Source organism: Macaca thibetana, chromosome 1 (assembly GCF_024542745.1).
Source record: "Macaca thibetana thibetana isolate TM-01 chromosome 1, ASM2454274v1, whole genome shotgun sequence".
Lineage (NCBI taxonomy): Eukaryota > Metazoa > Chordata > Mammalia > Primates > Cercopithecidae > Macaca > Macaca thibetana.
In genome coordinates this window covers 154141846-154167087 of record NC_065578.1, presented here as the reverse complement: position 1 = coordinate 154167087, position 25242 = coordinate 154141846, and the positions used below count along the sequence as shown (strand labels likewise).

General features: G+C 38.8%; 1 protein-coding gene across 1 annotated transcript in view; it reads left to right on the top strand.

Annotated features, from left to right (window-relative positions):
* Positions 1–25242, top strand: part of HSD11B1 (hydroxysteroid 11-beta dehydrogenase 1) — a 949596-nt gene that overhangs the window by 169260 nt on the left and 755094 nt on the right. The gene's annotated exons all lie outside the window — the stretch shown is intronic.

Below are 25242 nucleotides of genomic sequence, written 5' to 3'. Positions count from 1 at the left end.
CAGCCAAAAAAAAAAATTGATTTATGTTTATTGATACGTAATAATTGTATATTTGTGGGATACATGTGATATTTTGATACTTGCATACAATGTGTAATAATTAAATCAGGGTATTTAGGATATCCATCACCTCAAACAGTTATAATTTCTTTGTGTTGGGACAATTTAAATCTTTTCTAGCTATTTCAAACTATGCTATATATTATAGTTAACTATAGTTACCACACTGTGCTATCAAACACTAGATCTTATTGCTTCTATCTAACCAAATGATCGTACCCATTAACCAACCTCTCTTTTTCCCCCTAACCATGTTTCCAGGCTCTGGTAACTACCATTCTACTTTCTATCTGTATGAGATCCACTTTTTTAGCACTAACACATGGGTGAGAACATGTGATATTTGTCTTTCTGTGCCTGGATCCATTCACTTAACATAATGACTCCCAGTACCATCCATGTTGCTGCAAACGAGAAGAGTCTATTCTTTACTATTTTTCGTGGCTAAATTTGTTGTGTATATATATCTTATTTCCATTCATTTGTTGATGAACACTTAGGCTGATTCCATGTCTTGGCTATTGTGAAAAGTGCTGCAATAAACATGGTGGTGCAGATATCCCTTTGTTATAATGATTTCCTTTCCTGTGGATAAATACCCAGAAGTAGGATTGCTGAATTTTATGGTAGTTCTATTTTTAGTTTTTTGAGAAATCCCCATACTGTTTTCCATAGTGATTATACTAATTTACATTCCCGCCAACAGTGTACAAGTTACCTCTACTCTGTATCCTTGCCAGCATTTGTTAACTTTTGTCTTTTTGACATTGGCCATTTTAACTAGGATAAGATGGTATCTCATTATGGCTTTGATTTGCATTTCCCTGATGATTAGTGATGTTGAGCATTTTTTCACGTCTCTGTTGGCCATTTTTATGTCTTCTTTTGGGAAATGTCTGTTCAGATTCTTTGCCCACTTTTTAATGAGATTATTTGGTTTTTCACTATTGAGTTGTATGAATTCCACGTATATTCTGGATATTAGTTCCTTGTCATATGAATAGTTTGCAAATATTTTCTTCCATTCTCCAGCTTTTCTCTTCCCTTTATTGTTTTCTTTGCTGTACAGAAGCTTTTTTAGTTTAATATGGTCTGATTTGTCTATTTTTTGGTTTTGTTGCCTTGCTTTTAAAGTCTTAGCCATAAAATCTTTGCCTAGACCCATTTTCTAAAGCATTCCCCCTGTTTTCATCTAGTGATTTTATAATTTCAGATCCTACGTTTGTCTTTAATCCATTTTGAGGTGATTTTTGTACATAGTGAGATTGGGGGTCTAGTTTTATTCTTCGGCATCTAGATATCTAGTTTTTCCAGCACTATTTCTTGAAGAGGGTGACCTTTTACCAAAATATGTTTTTGGCTCCTTTGTCAAAGATCAGTTGGCTATAAATACATTGATTTATTTCTGGGTTCTCTATTCTGTTCTATTGGTCTATGTGTCTCAATACCACCCTATTTTGATTCCTATTGTTTTGGAGGTTTTTTGTTTGTTTATTCATTTGATTTTTGAGACAGGGTGTCACTGTGTCATCCAGGCTAGAGTGAATAGCACAAGCATAGCGCACTGCAGCCTCAAACTCCTGGCCTCAAGTAATCCTCCAGCCTCAAACTCAGTAGCTGGGACTCTAGGCACACATCATGACACCCAGCTAATTTTTTATTTTTTTTGTAGAGATGGCTCTTGCTATGTTGTCCAAGCTGGTCTCAAACTCCTGGTCTCAAGTGATCTTCCTGCCTTCACCTCCCAAAATGCCAGGATTATAGGCAGGAGCACCATGCCTGGCCTACTATCACTTTGTAGTATATTTTAAAGTCAAGTAGTGTGAAGCCTCCAGCTTTGTTTTTGTTTGGTATTGCTTTGGCTATTCGTGGTCTTTTGTGGTTGCATATATATACATTTTAGGATTGTTTTTGCTATGTCTGTAAAGAATGTCATTGGTATTGTGATAGGGATTGCATTGAAATATAGATTGTCTGTGGATAGTATGCTCATTTTAATGATATTAATCCTTTCAATCTATGAGCATGGGATGTCTTTTCGTTTGCTTGTGTCTTCTTTAATTTCTTTGTTTCTTTTTCTTTCTTTTTTTTTTTGAGACGGAATCTGGCTGTGTCCCTCAGGCTAGAGTGCAGTGGCACGGTCTCGGCTCACTGCAACCTCAGCCTCCCAGGTTCAAGCGATTCTGCTTCTGTCTTCCAGGTAGCTGGGAATACAGGCGCATGACACCATGCCTGGCTAATTTTTTTTTTTTTTTTTTTTTCCAGTAGAGGTGGGGTTTCACCATGTTAGTCAGATGGTCTTGATCTCCTGACCTCGTGATCCACCTGCTTCGGCCTCCCAAAGTGCTGGGATTACAGGCATGTACCACTGCACCTGGCCCTCTATTTAATTTCTTTAATCAATTTTTTTTTTTTTTGAGATGGAGTCTCACTTTGTCGCCCAGGCTGGGGTACAGTGGCGCGATCTCGGCTCACTGCAAGCTCTGCCTCCCAGGTTCACGCCATTCTCCTGCCTCAGCCTCTGGAGTAGCTGGGACCACAGGCGCCCTCTAATACGCCCGGCTAAATTTTTTTGTTTGTTTGTTTTGTTTTGTTTTCGAGCCAGAGTCTTGCTCCATCGCCCAGGCTGGAGTGCAGTGGCGTGATCTCTGCCCGCTGCAACCTCCGCCTCCCGGGTTCAAGCAATTCTCCTGCCTCAGTCTCCCGAGTGGCTGGGATTACAGGCGTGCGCCACTACACCCCGCTAATTTTTGTATTCTTAGTAGAAACGGGGTTTCACCATGTTGGCCAGGCTGGTCTCAAACTCTTGACCTCGTGATCTGCCCGCCTCGGCCTCCCAAAGTGCTGGCATTACAGGCATGAGCCACCTCACCTGGCCTTTTTAATCAATTTTTTTGTAGTTGTTGGTGTAACCTTCTTGGGTAAATTTATTACTAAGCATTTTAATTATTTTTGGAGCTATTGTAAATGGGATTGTTTTCTTGATTTCCATCTCAGCTAGTTTGTTATTGGTGTATAGAAACAGTACTGATTTTTGTATGTTGATTTTGTGTTTTCAACTTTACTGAATTCGCTTATCAGTTTTGAGAGTTTGTTGGTGGATTTTTTAAGTTTTTCTATGTATAAGATAAGGCTGTCTGAAAGGAAGGACAATTTTACTTCCTCTTTTCCAATTTTGGTGCCTTTTCTTTCTTTCTCTTGCCTAATTGCTCTTGCCTAATGGCTGGGACTTCCAGTACTATGTTGAATAAGAGTAGTGACAGTGGATATTCTTGTCTTGTTCCAGTTCTCACAGGAAAGACTTTCAGCTTTTCCCATTCACTATGATGTTAGCTGTGGGTTTGCCATATATGGCCTTTCAATTCTCCCTTTCCAAGCACTCCCTATTTCTGTGACTCAATTCAGTTTTCTTCCTAGCACTGATCACTATTTGATGTATTGCATATTCACTTATTTGCCCATTGTCTGCCTCCCTCCCCTGGAGTGAAAAACTCTGACAGCAGAGATTCAAGTCTGTTTCTTAAGTGCTATATCCCCAGTAATAGAAGAATGCCTGGCATATGGTGAGCCCACACATACTTGTTAAATGAAAACAGGCCTGACCAATGGAAAGAATAAGTTAAACAAGTACTTATTAGGAACTGATGATGTACCCAACTATACTAAGTGCTATGAGAAAACAGATATTTGCTCCCAAGTCCTTAGGGAACCTATAATTAGTTGGGTAACAAGATTAACATCAAACTATGTATTAATATCTTTTAGCCCACAGGACTGGGGTCAAGCTTAGATCACAGCAATAGCCTACAACTTTGGCAGACAGAAAGATGTTTTATGAGGCTACATAGGAGAATCTTCTTTCACCTTGGATATTAACAAGCAAATGACTCTTCTCACTAAAGGAAGCAAAATAAAACTTTTACCTTCCTTGTAAAGTATCAGAGAAAATGCAGAGAATGTAGTAGGGAGAGAATACTGAAGGTCTGGCAGGAGCCACGGTGTGTAGATAAAAATGTATGCAGATGACAGAGGGAGACATGGAGAGTGAGAGAGAGGGCATATACCAAAGGGAATATATCAAACAGGCAGCAAGTGCTATGCAAAGTTGCTGAGGAAATATAAAGCTTCCATAAAAATTTATATAAACCAACTGTGTAAACCAACATAACAAAACTTTGTAATCAGGTCCTCAAAGGAAGGCATCAGTCATCACAATCCCAGACGTACCAGGACTATTCTCACTGGGACACATATAGAGAGAAAGATTTTTTAAAAATAGACATGCATACCCAAGACAGGGAAAAAGCAGCATCCAATTTATCCAAATCCAAGACTTTTCTCTTGGCCACAATAGTGAATGATTCTTAAGTTAGGCCGGGCACAGTGGCTCATGCCTGTAATCCGAGCACTTTGGGAGGCCGAGGTGGGTGGATCACCTGAGCTTCAGGAGTTCAAGACCAGCCTGGCCAACATGGTGAAATTCCATATCTATGAAAATACAAAAATTAGCTGGGCATGATGGCGGGTGCTTATAATCCCAGCTACTCGGGAGGCTGAGGCAGGAGAATTGCTTGAACCCGGGAGGTGGAGGTTGCAGTGAGCCAAGATCACACCATTGCACTCCAGCTTGGGTGACAGAGCATTCCATCTCAAAAAAAAAAAAAAAAAAAAAAAAATTCTTAAGTTAATATGCTTACTGCAGAGAGACTACAAGTTGTTATTAAAATTACATACTTTAGTTTTTATAGACTCCTTAAAAATTTATGTCAAAGTTAACTATGTAGAAAATTCCATGATTTCTTTCTTATAGAAACATACAGGTTAATCTATTCTTAAATAATACTTGGCCCTATCCTTTCATTTATTCATGAATTCATATATTTAAGAACTATTAATTCAGTTCCTATTGTTCCCCAGGCTCTATTTTCATCTCTGCTGTCATGGAGCTTACATTCTAATGGGAGGAGACAGACAAAAAATACATAACCTAGCATTTCTATAGTATGGCAGACAGTAAGAAGTGCTATGGAGAAAATTAGAAGACAGAAGACTGGGGAAAGGTAAATAGGGTTCTGGTTAAATAGGTTAGTTTGAGAAGGTCTCACTGAAATGGTAACAGAAGAGCAAAACCCAAAGGAAGGAAAGAAGTGGTTATTTGGAAATGTGGATAGGAAGCATTCCAAATAAAAGAACAAGCAAGGATAAACACTCTGAAGTATCCTCAGGCTTTCTTTAGCTGAGGAGCAGCAGAGATGCTGACATGGTTGGAACACTGAGCTGGGGAGAGTGAGAGATGAGGTTAGGAAGGTAGCCATGAGCTTCATCATACAAGATCTTCTCAGCTGTTGTAGGGACTTTTGCTTTCACTCTGAGTGACATGGGAAACCAACTGACACTTTAGAAGAGAGGAGTTTCATGACATGGCATAAAGTCTGAAAGTTTTATTTCGAGGATTGTGTTGAGAAATGTGCTGAGGCTTAAGGCAGGGGGCAGGAGCAGAACTGGGAGTGCCAGATGTACCAGGACTATTCTCATAGGAGGCAATTGCAACAATCGGGAAGCGATGACGGTAGTCTGGAGCTGGCAGGAAGTGATTGTACTTTAGACACAGTTAAAGGTTGAGCCTATGAAATTTACAAGTGGATTAAATATGTTTGGCAGAGAAAGAGAGGAACAGAGGATAAGTCCAAGGCTTTTATTTATTTATTTTGAGACAGGGTCTCATTCTGTCACCCAAGCTGGAGTGCAGTGGTGCAATTATAGCTCACTGCAACCTCAAAATTCCTGGGCTCAAGCAATCCTCCTGCTCCAACCTCCCAGAATGCTTGGATTACAGACATGAGCCACCACACCTGGCCAAGTCCAAGGCTTTTAGCCAGAGCTACTAAGAAGGACTATGTTGGCATTTATGGAGATGGGGAGATCACATAAGGAGCAGCTTTGGGGGAAAAAGTATTTCAGTTTTGGACATATTGTGTCAAGATGCCTATTAGACCCCAAAGGAAATACATAAATCTAGAGTTCTAAGAAGAAACAAGTTCCCTCATGCTATTTTTATTGTAATATATGACACTAGGCTTAACTGACTCTTTTTATCTATAATAATCAAGATTCTGAATTCTAGTTGGGGGAAAATGGAGAAACTACATTTCTTAGCATACTCTCTCTAAGGTTTATTTCTGCCAAAGTGTGATACATATCGCAATGATTAAGTGCTAAAGTGTGTGACACTTACTCTAAATGTTAAACCAGGTACCGGGGAGGGAATTCACGGGGAATCAGTGTCATCAAGAGAAACTGCACTGTGAAGGGCGAGTGGTTTGGGAAGCATCATCCTGGGTGTGGCTAGGATTTCCTAGGGAGAGGACCAGCAGAAGCAAAAGCGCAGCAACGAGGAAGAACATATAGCAGGGATGTACTTGTAATGAAATGTCCCAAAGGAAGAAGACCTTTCACCCCATCTGGCATTCCTCAAACATGCAAATGATCCTTGGACTATGGGATGTGAATTATCCATACCATTGAATTTTTCAGAAAATACCCAGAGAAACGGGGTCTCCCTGGGGAAAAAGATAAGCATAATTTTCCCAGAAAGCATATTTAATGGGGTCATGTTCTTTTAAATATTAAATTGATGCATTTTAATATTATTCTCAAATACTTTTCCCTTGCAACTTTCTATCTCCAAACTACTCTGGAGTAATGATTTACATTTACATAGCATAATGGGAACCTAACTCCTGGCAAGACTAAACTTGACAAACAGATATTTGTAAACTTCCAGTTAGCATATATCAAGGATCAAAATAGGCCCATATGTTTTATGTTAACAGTGGTCCAGGCAAGAAAGTCAGTGAGTGTGTGAGGATGAAAGGGTATTATATTAGTATTTAGAGTGAAAATGCTCTGGCCACTTGAAGCAGAAGTATTAAAGAATATTAGCTAGTTTATGAAATTGTCCGACAAGCCAGAGAATCAGGCTCAGAAGCAGCATCTCCACCAACAACTTTTAAATCATACCACCGGAATGCACACTAAGAGTGATCCTGCTGCCATGGAGCAGAAGAGCCAGCAAGTACACCAGCACCTCTGTGACTCAGTAGCTCTCTGCTGTGTCGCCCATATTCACCAGGAAACCATGGCAGACAGCACCTCCTTCTCCACACCTGTCTTCTAAATCCAGGTTTCACACTGATGGTGCCTCTAATAACTGAGTCTAGGTCACGGGCCATAAGGGGGACTGGAAAACCAAGTTCTGGCTTCTACTTTTGAGGACAGAAGGTGGGTAATGTAGAGGGGGGTGAGCAGGGAAACAAAGAAGCAATGCTGTTCAAAGATGCTGGGCATCCATAAAAGGTATAAGTGTCCAAAAAGGGGGAAAGTTCCCCACATTAGGCCACTGAATGGCAAAGGGATAGCAAAGAGAAGGGGGAAGGAGGAGGGAAGCAGGGTGACCATGGGCGTCTTCGTGTTTCCACTCCCTGAACTTAGGCTTGGAATGCACAGACACATCAGATCATGAGGATGGGGCATATACAGGGAGCAGCAGGACCCTCTGCCTCTAGTCCCTCTTTTCCTTAAATTGCCCCTGCAACAATCAGCGTCCTAGCCATACTAACAGGGTGGGAAACTTGGTCAAGGAGCCATAGTCCTGGCGCTGTTGCTTTTCTAGACCACCTTAGACTGAAAAGAATTAATTTTTTTCTTCCTATTCTGCAAGTTGGAGGCTAGAGAGGGAAATTGCAGGAGTTATAGATGAAATAAAGAAGATTAATTTTTCCAAGTTGTCATGAGAGTTGATTTTATGACTCTATCTGCACAACCAAAGAGGGAGGTTTGCACACAGCACTTTCAGAAATCATAACAAAGAAATAATCACAGACAGAGAAGTGATGGATCAGAGAGCACGCCTCGGAAAACACTGTCTAACTTTGTACTTCCCAGAGAGAGGGTGTTGTTCTTAAAAGATGAAAAAAATGCCACCTGAGTCCCCAGAACCAGCAGCATGAAAGGAAAGTGGTGGCAAAGAAAGCAGCACAGGCCTGAGAGGCAGTTCTGGGATACCGTATTGGACCAGACCAAAAAGTTATGAGGGAGAGAGGTGGAAAATTGTTCTGAAAAGAGAAGTGGTACTGCAGTAGCTGGGGAGCAGGGTGTGGCTGAATTGTTAAAAGCCTGGGGTGAAGACGCTGCAGAAGTCCTTAGGAGTCAGGGAGAGAAAATGAGACTTGATACAAGAGGAAATAGAAAGTAACTGGGCGCGGTGGTTCACATCTGTAATCTCAGCACTTTGGGAGGCTGAGGAGGGCGGATCACCTGAGGTCAGGGGTTCAAGACCAGCCTGGCCAACATGGTGAAACCCGGTCTCTACTAAAAATACAAAAATTAAGTGGGCGTGGTGGTGGGCACCTGCAATCCAGCTACGCAGGAGGCTGAGGCATGAGAATCGCTTGAACCCAGGAGGCAGAAGTTGCAGTTAGCCAAGACCGTGCCACTGCATTCCAGTCTGGGTGACAAGAGCAAAACTCCATCACACACACACACACACACACACACACACACACACAAAAAGTGAAAAATGAGCAGAGTTTTTACTATCAGAAGACAACCAGGACAAAATAAGCATTAAGGAAGTGTATGCTGCTGTGGGTTGAAGAGAGGAAAATACAGAGCGTAGGGTCTCTGACAGAATTCCTGGGGAGAACTGATATGACCTCCAGGAGGGTAAAAATGGTGGAAGGGGAAAAAAGGCCACATACATTTCAGAAAATGATGTCAGATGCTGTAGGAAGGTAGCGATCAGGAAGCAAAATGAGTAGACAATGACTTTGTGGGTTTAAGTGTCCTCAGTAGACAGGATGCTGGAGAAGGAACTGATTGTGATTTTTTTTTGGCGAGGGTAGAGGCCTGGAAAATGATTGTGCTGAATTTGAAGTGATGGCCAAAAACCAAACTTTGTTTAATGAGGTAAATATGTTTAGAGTACATGGATGTAGTCCAGGTCAGAGATCAGCAAACATGCACAGACCACCCTGGTGTGCAGATCTGCGGGACTACAGATTCCATAGCATTCTTCTTCCTCCGAGCTCACCAGGCTTCCTGCGGTGCTCCTTTCTTCCTTGAGGAATTATTTGTGGATAGGAATCTTATGGAATTATTAAAACTGTTTAAAACATGAAAATTGGAAAACAGAAAACTTCAACTATATGTCCCCAAATCACACAGCGTCTCTGGGGGAGAGAGACTAAAATTAGACTTCCTTGATCTCCTATTACATTCTTTCATAAGATCACTTGCCAATCAAAAAAAACCTTTATTATGCAAACAGTGAGAACAGAGTTAGAGAAAAAACTATTCTTTTGGTCAGTTTAATGTAGATGAAGTACTTCTGACTAGAACTAAAGTCACTGCTACAAAGAGAATAGTCCCAGAATGCAGACAAAGCTAGGTCAATGAGACATGGATTTAATTGTCTATATTTTGTTAACTGCACATTTTGCCTCTATAAATGCTGTTGTTGCCTGGCTTACAGGGTGCAGCACTCTCTCCTGTGAATTTCTCACTGGATTAAGGAAGACAGTGTCTGAATCTCTAATCTCTGATAGGTCATACAGTCACCCACTGTAGGCCATAGTCCTCTAAGGGGTCCCAGTCTCTCAGTATTGTATTCACAAACTATGTGACTGCAATTTAGCCATAAAAGTGATCCTGACCTTTTCATGAGCACAGAGCAGTCTGTGTGAAGGGGTAAACTGGATCAACTGGCTACATGTCCCAGTTAGCCTGGTATATGGTAGGTGTCCAAGGTTTGTTAAACTGAAGAAGAGGATTCTGTATGGCAGATAGTAAACTGAGTGTGTTACACAGATTATCTCATTGATTCTTTATAAGAATCACATAAGGTAGTGATTTGCCTCCAAATTTCTCAGATGAGATCAAGACCTAGAAAGATTACCTAACTTGGCCATGGTCCTAAATAAACTGAGGTTGTCTACCACAAAGACTCCATCTTTCCACCATCCCAAGTTGCCTCACATGCTCCTAGTCACACAGATCATCCTACATTCAAATGAATGTAGATAAAAATGTCTCTGATATATTTTTTTCTTGAGTGAGGATTTAGAAAAAGTTCAGGTTTGTGCTCAAAAATACCTTTGTGAACAAATAGGAAGCAATAAAATGGGACTCTGTAGCCAATCCATGGTTGGCCATGTAATAATCGCCTTGGTAAATTTACAGATTCCTTTATTTGGACAAACAATTGTTTGACAATGGGAAGATATGCTCCCAACATGTAGTTGGCCTCACCAGAAGGTGAAAATTGAAGAAAAAATCGTTCAAACACCCATATACTAGATCTTTCTCATTTAATCTTGAGGTTTCCATATTGAGAGGAGTGAAAGGAGAGTTCTGTACCCTTTAGCCAAGATTGTCTGACACAAATCCCAGGAAGATATTTTGAAAGAAGAATCCATCAGCCTTATGACTCAGTTCTCAGTAGCTTCTTCAGGATCTTTCTTTTAAAGTATCATTTTAAAGTCATGCATTATAGCACTAAAAAAGCTAAAAGAATGCTAAAATTGCACTAAATCCAACCATGCCAGTAAGTACAGCTATTTCCATTTATTCCTTTTCAGAACTTGTCCATTCAAAAACATAATTTTATATAATTTAAACCGTAGTATAGGTACAATTTGATTATTTAACCTAAAATTACACAATAAATATTTTCTGTATTACAAAATAAGCCTCAAATCTATCATTTTAATGGCTACATAATATAGTGTTATAGTGCATGATATTGTCATCTATTTAACTATTCCTGCACTGTTCAAATTGTTTCCAATTTCTCAGTATTATAAACAATGCTAAAATGAAGACTTTTCATGTATACAGCTTTTTCCTTCTTTAAGACTATTTTCTTAGGTTATATTGCCAGAAGTACGATTATAGATTCAATTTGGTATACTATAGAGTTTTTTATTCCAATTGATGTATTTCTTTCTAAAAATATCCTACTTTTATAATATTGCTGTTTTCTGAGTGTATGTAAAACTTTCACCAAGATCTCACTGTTACTGTCACTGTGCAAAATTCCCATTTTGAAGCCCTAAACCCCAATGTGATAGTATTTGGAAATGAGGTCTCTGGGAGGTAATTAGGTTTAGATGAGGTCATGAGGATTGGGTCCCTATAATGGGAGAAGTGCCCTTACTTCTAAAAACAAACAAACAAACAAACAAAAGACACCAAACAGCTTGTTTCTCTGTCTCCAACATGTGAAGATACAATGAACGAGCAGACAGCCTTCTGCAAGCCAACAAGAGAGCCCTCACCAGAAACAGAATCTGCTGCCACCATGATCTTGGACTTCCAAGACTCCAGAACTGTGATAAATATCTGTTGTTTAAGCCACCTGGTCTATGGCATTTTATTACAGCAGCCTGAGCTGACTAATATGCATTATATTTTCTGTTTTCACATCTAGTTGGTGTAAAACCTAACTCCCTTTTCATTATTTGACAAATCCATTTGAACTCTAATCACATATTTACCTATTAATTCAGTTTACATATAACGTTTCAATGTCTCTATTTGTAAGTGCAATTGAAAGTTGACAGAGGATTCCATGGGGATAAAATGAACAGTGGTACAGACTGGCCATTACGAATAGAGATAGTATCTGTGGGGAAAAAAAAAAAAAAGAGAGAGATAGTATCTGTGAGGTGGGGGAGCAGGAGTGGGACAAAGGATCTACCTTACATTTTCTTACCTTATTAATTCATAATTTTTGAGCATCTGCAATGTGGTAGGCATTGTATTAGGTGCATAGAAATAGAACAGCAGAGAAACATGGGTTTCCTGCTCTCAGATACCTTATAATCTAGTGAGGGAATCAAATAAGAAAAAAAGGAAATTATAATACCACATCAGAAGTTTGTGTTGAAAATAAGTTCAGGGACTAAAGAAGCACAATGAGGGAGGGGCCAAATCAAATATTAATGGGGAAAGGAAGGCATTCAGTTAGAGGTGACATCAAAATGGAAATTGGGCAAGCTAAAGTTGGAAAGATGAAGAGGAAAGCAGGCTGTGGTGGCTTACACCTGTAATTTTACCTACTCAGGGGGCTGAGGTGGGAGGAACCCTTGAGCCCAGGAGTTTGAGGCCAGCCTGAGCAACATAGCAAGAGTCATCTCTAAAAAGATATATACATACATACATACAGCATAATAAATAAAACTAGCCAGGTGTGGTGGCATATGCCTGTAGTCCCAGCTACTAGGGAGGTTGAGGTGGAAGGCTTGAGTCCAGGAGTTTGAGGCTTCAGTGAGCCATGATCATGCCACTGCACTCAGACTGGGTGAAAGGATGAGACCCTATCTCTAAAAAAATAAGAAAGAAAGATGAAACAGGAGCATGGAAGAAGACGGGCTATAATGGGGGGACTGAAGAGAGTTATAAGTAGAGGCAGATAACATGGGCAAATGCTCAGAAGCAAAAGAGAGCTAGCCTAAGCGCAGAAAGGAATAGCATAATATGGCTTGCTAGAGCTTCCAGCAATCAAATATGGGTGAGATGATTCCCAGATCCTTTATCCCACTCTCGCCCCAAACCTCATGGATGCTATCTCTATCTGTAGAGGCCAAACTGCACCACTGTTCATTTTATCCCTACATAGCAACCTCTGCCAATTTTCAATTGCACTTGCAAATGGAGAAATTGAAAACCTGTGTTGCTTCTGGGTTGATACGGAGTGATAAGCCGGGAGCATCTGACTGGGCATGTTTTTCTTCATGTGTTGGAACAGAAAAGAATCTGCATAGATAGGCAGCACACAACAAATCGCAAACCCAGCCGTGACTATAAAAGCATGGTCTGTCTTATGTCTCCACCCCAGGCAAGCCGGCTCAATTCATTTCTTCAGAAACCACTCCGAAATTGCCAGAGCGGTTTCCCACTGACAGACTTCATCGCTGTATTGTACATCTCTTCACTACAAAGGGGGAGATGAGACAGAGACAAAAAGAGAAATGGATTCACTGTGCCGGGGAAGTTAAGCACACACTGGGCTGGAATTTCATTTCCACTGAATTAGAAGCTCTGGCTCAGCACGGATGACAATGCTCCTTTAATAACACAAAATAAATAAAACATGGAAAATATTTTCCAGTTTGCTTTGGGGGACGTTCATGCACACATTCTCTGCCTCTCTCCTCTCTAGGAACATTGGACACTTTCTTAATGCCTTTGTGCTACTTTAAAGCTGCAAAGATTGACCTTAGCCTTAAATAAAGTCTGAAAATGCTTGAATCCCTGGGGAAACAACCCCTGAAGCCTCAACAAATCCATCATTTTATCAAGTCCCAAGACCTGGGGAGAACAGACAACACATCAAGCTTATAGCAACTTGGGTTGGGTGATCCTTGGACACATCTGCTCTGTGAGACTAGAGATGTGCCTGAGAGAGGACAAGTAAGTCTTGTCTGAGCAGCATCCTCCTGCTGGCCCATCACAGCTTCAGGAGCTCCTATGCAGGTCAAGGGTTGTTGTGGTGATGTGAGTTGGCAAAAATTACAATGTAATTTCTAATCCTGCCCTTTGCTCATTCCAGCCCCAGGGAAGTCACCATTTTTCAGGTGTTCTCATCTTATCTCATGCTCATTCCCCAACTAGCAAAGGGATTTTGAAAGGCATTGGAGAATACAGTGGCTTTCTGGGTTTTGGGTGTTATTTTTTTTTCTTTAACATAAGACATGTTTTAAGTACTGTATATGTGTTACTGATAAAAGGGTGTTTTGTGTAAGTTACTCCTTCCATAACAACTTCCACCAAGAGGTGTACCACTATCACTTACCAACTTTGAGCCACTTCCTCTTTTAACCTTTTTCTGACCTCATTTTCTCCTGATATGATTGACCAGGTATTTTGCTGTACTCAACAAGTCCTTTCTTTTTAATAGCACTATAACCCTTTCTTGAATTGATCCATTTACATGTTTAACTTTCCTACTAAACTATAAGCTACTTGTGGCTGGTTGCATTTTCCAATGATGGTGGTGAAAGTATCTCCTATTATACATGTTATTCTACAGTGTGACCTGACACACCTTCCATTAAGAGATAGGATCTATGTCCTCTTCCTTGGACTCTAGCTGGTGACTTGCATGTAACCAATACAATGCAGTGGATGATTCTGTCTAACTTCTAAGAAAAAGTCAGAAAAGATTCTACAACTTTCTTATAGCTAGGACATCCTCCTTTGGAATCACATAGGAAGTTCAACTTCTGCAAGGCCACCATGCAGCAAGGAAGCCCAAGCACATATGAGGCCACATGAACACTGACAAACAGCCCCAGCTGATGTCCCAGCCACCGAGTTAATCTACTGCCAGAAATATGACTGCCAACTATACCTTCACATGGTGTTAGCTCTCAGCCATCTGGTCACCCTCAGCCTTGAGTTTTGTCAGCTGAGGCCACAGGCATTGTGAAGGAGAGCCACCCTATCCTCACCACACCCTCTCTGAATTCCTGATCTACAGAATCTGTGAGCAAAATTTATAAAGTGTGGCACTTTAAGGAGGTTCATTATAAAGCAATAGTTAACTAGGATACTACCAAGATAGAAACGATACCATTTATGTTTGTATTCTTAAAGTAAGGGTTCAATAAATGTTGATTGTATGACTGAATGCATATTGTTAAACAAACAAAAAAGCATGTGCAATCATGAACCCAGATGTTACATGTGCTAAGAGTAAACCTCACAACAAAGAACATCTTCTACAATGCTAAGTCTTAGGGGAACTGGGATTAAAAGCTAAAATATTATTAGAACTTATCAAATAAATCTGCCTACTGCTGGTCAGAAATAGGCCTTGCTTTAGGGTGATATACATTTGCAAGCTTCAAAAGAATGTTCTTTGTTGATATTTAATAATTTATAGATTCCTCACTTTGCAGTTTATCTTATAGTTTCTTCAATTTGGGTTGGGATCACAAAGGAGCAGAGTGAAAATCAGGTGTAATACATTTCTCATCTATTTTGGATACATTCCCAGAGGTTCAGACTGAAATGACTCAAGGTCTTTTTCTATAAAAACAATTTTGAAACAGATGGTTAACTGTTTTGTATTCACTGATTGAACAATAAAAATATAAGTTTTCTTTTAAGGTGTGAGAGGGATAAAGGAAGAGAAGAAAGAAAGAGATCCAGTTAATTACATTAGTTTCTGTACACATTCCTGTGAAGTGATAGGAATTGAGGATGAAGAGAAACAAAAATGGACAAAAACACAACCACCACAAGCATTGTTAGGACTATGGTTTTGTTTTGTTCTGTTTAAATTTTTTTTCTCATCCCCCCTACCCTGGGGTAATTAGACACTGGAATGTATCTAGTGAGAATGGGCTAGGAGACGTTGTACTTGGGATTCTGAGTTGGACCACTGCTCCTATATAAACTTCTGTAACTGGGGCTATGAATTCTGTGATGTTGGAGAACTATTCCCCTAGGTAGAACAAAGGTTTTATTTGCTGCATGGCAGGCGTTTCATTAAATAAATCATACATTCATGGAGGTAAAGGAAATTAACAAGAAACTTTGCCTAGGAGGTTGGACATATTGTGCAGGACTTCAAATAAACTGGAGTGCACTTTGCAATTCAGAAGATGTATATATGCTGGAATGTGCAAAGGCAACACTCTTTTATTTACACATATATATGGTGATAGCTGTATACAAATATTTGTGTACATATATGCATATGAATACAAATGTAATGTTTATGTGTATATACATTTTTAATCTTCTTTACAATGGAGAGTTTAAAAAAATCTGTATTTCTTATGCTTGCAACACACTATATGCCTGTGAATCATCTTTGTTCCTTTAACAATCATCTGAGTGATGATGGGAATTGTACATGGTACTAGCAAAGCAAGGAAAACAAAACATGATTCCTGTTCTTGGGCACCTCAATTCTAATTGGAGAATGGAGAACACTCAAGTTGGCCTTAAGGCAAATTGTATCTGTACAAAATATCCAGTGATCTCAGAGTTGCAGTTAACTTAGGAAGCATTTTATTAAGCACCTATTGTGTGCCAGTACTGGGCTTAATGTTGGAATTACAAAAAGGATTAACAAAACTCCTTCCCTCCAATACATTATAATACAAAAGAGGGAACTAGAAATGCAAATAAATAATTGTAATCCAGTGGGAGATGTGCAAGAATAGAAGTTAGCATAACGCAGAAGTCAGCATGCAGGAGGAAGGGATTAACTTTGACTGGAGTGTAAAAGAGGAGAAGGAGATGGCTGAAGGCATAGGAAAGCCTCAGTAGACAGTGACATTGAAGCTGAGTTTTGAAGAATAAATGGAAGTTTCCAGGGGGAAATCATTAGTGAGATATTTCCTGTGGAGAAAGCAGGATATGAAGTGACATAGTGATACTATTTTATATAACATGCTTTGTTCAGAGAACTTCAAATATTGTTCATGATTGCTGGAGTGAAAACAACATGTGAATATGGCACAGGCTGAAGGCAAAGAGAAGAAAGGAGAAAAGAAAATGAAGTGAAGTAAGTGGGAAAAGGGCTGGAGAAGTAGGGAGGAAGCCATACATTCTTCTGAATGTAAGTAGATGAATGTTAAAGCAGTGAATGAAGAGTGTTGACTCTGATACCCATTGATATGGTTTGGCTCTGTGTTCCCAACCAAATCTCATCTCAAATGGTAATTCCTGTGTGTCGAGGGAGGGAACTGTAATCCCCAGGTGTTGAGGGAGGGAGGTGACTGGATCATGGGGGCAGGTTCCCCCATGCTGTTCTCATGATAGTGAGTGAATTCACACAAGACCTGATAATTTTGTAAGTGTTTGGAAGTTCCTCCTTTGTTCTTTCCTGCTGCCTTGTGAAGCAGGTGCCTGCTTCCCCTTCTGCCATGACTGTGAGTATCCTGGGGCCTTCCCAGCCATGCTGAATTGTGAGTCAAACTTTTTTCCTTTATAAACAACCCAGTCTTAGGGAAGTTCTTTATAGGAGTGTGAAAATGGACTAATACATCTATAACCAATCTTTCCCTCACCTTCAGGTAGCAAGGAGTTGGAACGTATCACTGAGTTTGAAAACCAGTAACTCTAGAAGAGTGAGAAGAAGCAAAACTGTTTATCCTGAAGAAGAAATGATTTAGTTCAACAATGTTAGCTGTCTTCAAATATTTTCGGAAGAGCAATTAGATTTATTTCAGGCACCTTTAGAGGACTGGACTAAGAATAATGAGTGAGAAGGAAGTCAGACACACTTTGACTCCATAAAAGGCAGCACTTTCTAACAGAGCTGTTCAAAGATTTTCCGGGCGATGTTGAGAGTTGGTAAGCATCCTATAGCTGAAGTGTACAAGCAGAGACATGTTCCAACTGTCAGGGATGTCGTCGAGGCAATTACTACATTGAGAACATGTCACCTTTCTTCCCTAAGGTTTCTTCCATGTCAAAGATTCCATGATGAAGGTCACAAACACAAATATATTTAAATATAATTAAGGGTAACATCAATGAGTAAAGTGTTCACATGAGAAAATAGGGATTTCAAGAGGTTGTGGCTAACTATACACAGTATATAATAATGTTCACATTTCTTTAAAAAAAAAATAAAAGAAACTACATAGAAGTCTGTGGACCTAATTTGACCTGCTGGCCTTCAATTTGTACTTTCTATTTTATAAATCTTGAGGTCTAGGTTCTGGTCTAAGTCCTGTGATTTATTGGCTTTCTATAATCCTTGATCCTAGGCCAGTTCTCCCATTGTAGCTCAGTTTCCTCATCTCTTCCATGAGGGCCATAGATGATCTTTGTGTCCTGCCTCAGCTCTGATTTTTCTCCCAGCTGCAGGCAAAAGCAGATACTCAGGAGGACAGAACACAAGCTAGGTAGGCAGGAAGCGTTACTCTTGTGTGTGTCTTTACTGTTTAAAGGATACTGTTTACTTATCGAGCGTTGTGTCAGAATGAATAGAGATGAGATCTTTGTAAGTATGGACTATGTCTTAATCATCTTTCTTGTTCCTTTATTCTATTTTTATTATTAAAAATATAGTAAAATGTGCAGACAATAATCAACCCATGTACCTACCACCAGAATATATTGTCATATGTGCATTATCTTTATATAATAAATATTAAATATGTGACTAAATCCTAGTATGTCTCTGAAGTCATATTCACCTCCCTCCCTCTCCAGAAGCAACCATTATTAAGTAAGTTTATGCCCTAGATTCACATATTTCTACTTTAAGTACCATAAACAACACATAGTTTTTTTATATTCTAAAAACTGACATAAATGGTGTAATATTCCACATATGTATAAGGACTACATAGTACTTCTTTCATTCAATAGTACAATCTTAGAGATCCATCCAATTTGATGCATACAAACTTAACTCATTAATTTTAATTGCTAAAGAGCATTATATCCTACTATTACACTGCAATTTATTTTTCTTGTTCCCTAAACTCTTTCCAGTTCTCTATTTACAGTTCAAAATCGCATTGAATATCCTTATACATGTTTCCTTTGCATGTGACTATACCTGGCGAGTGAAATCGCTGAATCATTAGGCATATGCTGTGCCAATTTTACTAGATACAGCCAACTCACTTCCAAAAGTGTGTGTACCAATTTACACTCCCTTCAGCAGGATATATGAATCTCCCTTTTTTGTCAAATCTGGTCAACATTTGGTATTTCTTAGACTTTTAAAAATGTTGCCCATCTGATGGTTGAGAAACCTCACTGAGGTTTTAAATTGCATTTCCCTGATTAGTGAGGATGGGCATATTTTCATCTTTATTGGCAGTTCTGGCTTTCTCTTCCGTGGATAACCTGCTCAAATCTTTCGCCTTCTGTTCAATTGAATGATCTTTTTCTTCTCTCTCTCTCTCTCTTTTTTTTTTTTTTTTTGGAGCTAACACTCTGGAGCCAATCATCATGAATTCCCATTATAAATGTATCACTTAATAGGCATGTGTACTTGGGGATGTGACTTAACCTCTCCTTGGCTCACTTTCTTCAGCTCTAAAATGGAAAAAAAAAAAAAAAAAAAGTAGTATCTCATAGGATTTTTGTGGTGGTTAAGAGAGTTAATACATATTAACCTGTTAGAAGAGATCCTGGAATATAGTAACTGCTTAATAAATGGTAGCTATTATTATCATCTTCAAGGAGGAAAAGTGTTCTCTATGTATTCCAGACTGATTCTTTGTCTATTAAGTATGTTACAAAAATCTTCTTTGTCTTTTAACTTTGTAAACTGTTGTCATGAATGTATTTGAAATTTTAGTGTAAATTTATCAATTTTCTTTATAATTTATTCTTTTTTTCTATGCAAACATATTTTTCTTCATAGGATCATAAAGTTGTGCTCCTATTTTAACTTTTACAACCTTTTTTTTTATTTAAACTTTTGTCTACTTTTAATTTGTTTTTATATAGAGGTAATTCTCTAATTTTCTTTTCACACAGATAACTTTTTTGGATTTGTCTGTTTGTTTGTTTGTTTTGTTTTTGTTTTTGTTTTTTTGAGATAGAGTCTCTCTCAGTCACTCAGGCTGGAGTGTAGTGGTGCAGTCTTGGCTCACTGCAACCTCTGCCTCCCAGGTTCAAGTTATTCTCTGGCTTCAGCCTTCCAAGCAGCTGGGACTACAGGATAGAGCCACCATACCCAAATACTTTTTCCACTTTTAGTAGAGATGGGGTTTTACCATGTTAGCCAGGCTGAGCTTGAACTCCTGACCTCAAGTGATCTGCCCACATCAGCCTCCCAAAGTGCTGGGATTACAGGTGTGAGCCACCACCCCTGGTGTCATACAGATAACTATTTAAATAAGTTTTGATTTGTGAAGCCACTTCTCTCATAAATCAAGTTCCTATATACCCCAGCATCTATTCCTAAGCCCTTGAGTCTGTCGAATTAACATATTTTTAACCCTGTAAAATACCACACTGCTTCAATTACTACAGCTTTAAACCTGTTCTTGAAATTCAGGAGAATAACTCCTCTTAGTTCTTGTTCTTTACTGTTCTGCCTATTCTTGAACATTTACTCATAAACAGGAATTTTAAAATAAGTCCATCATGGCTGGGCACGGTGGCTCACACCTGTAATCCCAGCACTTTGGGAGGCTGAGGTGGGAGGATCACTTGAGACCAGGAGCTTGAGGCCAGCCTGGCCAACATGGTGAAACCCCATCTCTATTAAAAATAGAAAAATTAGCTGAGCATGGTGGCGCCTGCCTGTAATCCCATCTACTTGGGTGGCTGAGGCATGAGAATTACTTGAGCCTGGGAGGCAGAGGTTGCAGTGAGCTGAGATCGTGCCCCTGCACTCTAGCTTGGGTGATAGAGAGAGAGACACTCTGTAAATAAAATAAATAAATAAATAAATAAATAAATAATAAAAAATAAATAAATAAAATAAGTCCATCAAATCCATGGAAAATAATTTCATTACAATTTTTGTTTGAATTACATTGAATATATAGATCAATGTGGGAAATAATTTATAGCATATATTCATGATGTTGAACTTGCATATTCATAACCAAGTTCCTTTTTGACCTTGTATAGTTGTGTAATTTTCTTTATAAAAGTATTAAATACTATTTGTTAGATTATTTTTGCCCTAGGCACTGTGTAAATTTGAATGCAATTGTAATGAGATCTTTAAAAAATAACATTTTCTATTTTCCAATTATTGTTAAATAAAATCTCACTAATTATTTTTGTATGTTGATCTTATTTCCGGCATTCTTCCTGAACTTTTTAAATTCTAAATAGTTAGTCTGTGAATTCTTTTTGCATTTTATATGCAAACAATGATACCATCTGCAAATAACAATTGTGCTTCTTTTTTGCAAATAATTATATCACTTATTTCTTTTTATTGCATTTTTGAATGGGTTAAAATTTCCAGTAATTGCTACATAGAAGTGGTTTTAGTGAATAATTTCTTGTTTTGAGTTTAATGTGAATGCTTCTAAAATCTGACCATAAAGTATGGCATTTTCTGTGGGTTTGGGCTAGATGCTCTTTATAAGGTTAAGGAAGTTTTTTTCTTATGTACTGGTCTTTTCCTTAATTTGTGAATGAATATTGACCTTATAAAATATTTTTCTACATTCATTGAGATGCTCACATGTTTTTGTCTTTTTTTGTTAATGTGTTGAATGAAGATTTATAGATCTTTTAAATGTTGACATATCTTTGCATACTTGGGATAATCTGTTTTATCCTGATGTACTATCAATCCAATTCTGGGTTTGTTATAATTTGTTCACCTATGCTATAGTGTGATTGGACAATATATCTCATTTCTTATATTTCCTGTGCCTAATTTTGATATCAAATAATAGGTAGTTTACTCTCTTTGTTCATTTGCTGAAAGAGACTGTATCAGAAAGGAATTAGGAGCTTCTGATTTGTGGTAAAAACTTCTCTATAAAATTATGTGGGATTGGTGCCTTTTAAGGGAGAATTTTTGATTACTAATTTTTGTTATAGATCATTATTTTTCTAATACAGGTTTGTGAAGGCCCAACTGTATTAATTCTATTTTACTGTGTCTTATACTTTGGTAAGATGAAATGTTCTATATAATATCAATTATTTGGACATTTTTGAGACCTTTTATAAACTAACACATGACCAGCTTTTTAAAATGATACACGTATATTTATCAAAACATATGTGCTCCTCACTCCTTACATAAGAATACAGTTATGTTGTATCATGGTATGTTACATTACATTACCTGAGAGAAAATAGCTATTTTATTCAAATCTTTAGCATCTTTACTAATATTAACCTCCTGATCTATCAGTTTCTAAAATAGGTGTTAAAATCTTTACACAAGTATTGTATACTTCTAAATTCCTTCATGTAATTCTATCAGCATTTATTTTATAAATTTATAAATGGTTTGGCTGTGTCCCCGCCCAAATCTCATCTTGAATTGTGATAGTCTCCACATGTCAAGGGCAGGGCCAGGGAGAGATAATTGAACCATGGGGGGAGTTTCCCCCATACTGTTCTCATGGTAGTGAATACATCTCATGATCTGATGGTTTTATAAACGGGAGGTCCCCTGCACAAATTCTCTTGACTGCTGCCATGTAAGACATGACTTTGCTTCTCCCTCAGCTTCTGCCATGATTGTGAGACCTCCCTAGCCATGTAGAACTGTGTGAGTCAATTAAACCTCTTTCCTTTATAAATTACCCAGTCTAGGTCATGTCTTTATTAGCAGTATGAGAAGAGTAAGACAATGTATATATATAAATTCATGATAGTTATGGTTTCAGTTATAGTATCAGTATATAATATTTGATACAGCTTAAGTTCTCTGAGAGGCAACCATGAGATAGTGATTTACAGGTAAGATGTTTATTAGGTGGCACTCCTGGGATCAAAACCTGTAGAAGAAAAGGAAAAAAAAAACCAACCATGATTGGGCAGAGGGAGAAGTTAAGCTGTGATGCAGTCTCAACAGAGACCTAAGATGACCACGTGAAGAGCTCTGGAGCTGGGATGGTTCTTTAGAGTTTGCCCAGTTAAGGTAAGGGTGCCAGGAATTTATAACCTCTGGATGATCAGTCACCAGATGTGGACTTCCCTGAAAGAAGTGTGATTTGGGGTGAGACAGCTTTTTTAGTAAAGGCAATCTCTCAGGAGAAGTTTACAGCTGAAGACTATCTTTCATCAGTACTTCTAGAAGCTGGGGGAGTATGTCCTTAATTAGTAAAGAGGAATCTGGAGGCATATTATAGTATTCACCACAGACTATACCTTAAGCTGCCTGGGTTCACTTCCTCTTATAGGTCCTGGGAGTGACTCTTCTAACATTCCAGAGGAAAAACTTAGAAAAGAAAAAAAAAAATGATGATAAACTACAGTCCCCATCACTTTTGCTTCTCTCAAGTCCATACATGGTCTTCACTACCTCCCTTCTCTACCACTTATTATAAATTCCCCTTACCCTCAGCTAGCACCTCTGGTGGTCTTGGAGACTTGCCTGGTGATGTGACCTTATAAAATATTTTTCAACCTGGTGCAGTCTAATTCCCTTCCTCATTACCATTACCTTCTCAGACCAGAGTTACTGTATTTGTGCAATTATTGTCAAAACTTGACATAGAAACACTAAAAGATACTTAAGTGTATTATCTGGCTGCTAAATATATTCCTAATGTTCTCATTGTGTAACAGCATCCTGACTTACTCCTGCCAAGATGGTGATTCATTTCCTTACCTGCTGACCCTTAGGCATGAGTTGCCCAAAGTGCTAGACAGGAGCCATAGCTGGGCCCTATTAAAATCTGGCAGCCTTTCATATCATCTGGTGTTTAGGTCATATTAGTATTGCCAGATATGGTTCCCATCATGTGGAATATGCTGCCTTTGTAGCCCAAAGAAAACTGCTAGGCATTTTACTTCCTTCTTCATGCTGATAATACAAATTTCGATAATTTTTTCTTTATTTGGGGAGGATGGGCGACTCTTATCATGCCATAAACACCATACATCCATAATTTTACTAATGCACCAGGCCCTGAATATTCATAGGGTTTAACTCCAACTCTCCAGGGAATATGCTTCTTAGCAAATCCTCCAACTAGCATCTATATTTGGCTCATCTGGTTCCATTAGCATGTTGTCAATATAGTGAACAAATGTGATATTCTGTATGGATGTCTAAATGGTCTGTATCCCTTCATACTGTATTTAAACAAAGGGCAGAGGAGTTAACACAGCCTTGAAACAAACATGTAATTAATTCAGTTGTCCACTTTAAATGAAATTATTTTCATTTCCTCTTCCTAATGATGAAAATATATATTTTCCAGAGCAATGGAAATATGGCTGCATACCATACATCTGATGACATGTTAATCTGCTCTAGCAAAGATACCACATCTGCCACTGGGTCCAATGCCTGGCTGTGTTTGCAGTAGTCCACAGTAATAATATATCTTGTTTTTGAAGAAATCGGATTGGTGAATTAAACAGAGACTGATGGGGACCATCATTCCTGCATCCTTTAAAAAACTATAAAAGTGGCACTAAGTTCAACCATTCATATTGGACAATATTTTTTTGAAGTAACTATCTTGAAACAAGTATGGGGGGATGACCTGTTTTCACAGACTTCTTTTTAACTTTTCCCCTAATCCTGTAGGGTGAAAATTCAATGTGGAGATTGTGCCAACTACCAAGCATGTCTGTTACAATTATTAATTGGGGTCTGCAGAAATGACCACTGGATGAGTTCATAGATATGGTAAACACACTGTGGGCTGGACTTGGCCATCCCAGGTCCCCACTCTGACAGAAAAATCATGATGACACTTTGACATCAATATCAACTTGGAATCTGTTTCCACAGTCTTTAAACTGTTTGGATATTCCACTTTCCCTAGGATACAATTACCCAATAGAAGGCAGTAGTTCCCTTTGAGAAAAGTCTGAAGTAGCCACTACCACATACAGTTGCCATGATTTTGCAGGGTTCCTCTAAAAGGGTCTCTTCTCAAGTCAATGGGTTCTGGGTTTAAAAACTGGATATTGGACAGGGGATTGTAATTTTTATTGGAATGATGGCTCTCAGCCTTGTCATTATCATCCTTGAATTTGTTGTCTGATTTTACATATAGAAAAGCACTCCTGTTAGCTGTTGCTGTAGTTTGAATGTGTTCCCCAAAGTTCATTTGTTGGAAACTTAATTCCCAATCCCATTGTTGACAGGCAGGACCTTTAAGAGGTGAACAGGTCCTGAAGACTCTCCCCTCAAGATGGATTAAGGCTGTTATTGCAGGAGTGGGTTTGTTATTGTGGGAGTGGATTCCTGATTAAAGGATGAGTTCATTCCCATACCTCTTCCCACACCCTCTCTTTCATGCATGTGCATGCACAAGCACTCTTTTTTTTTTTTTTTTTTTTTGAGATGAAGTCTTGCCCTGTTGCCCAGGCTGGAGTGCAGTGGTGTAATCTTGGCTCACTGCAACCTCCACCTCCTGATTTCAAGCACTTCTCCTGCCTCAGCCTCCTGAGTAGTTGGGATTATAGGCATTCGCCATGATGCCCAGCTAATTTTTGTATTTTTAGTGAAGCTGGGGTTTCACCATA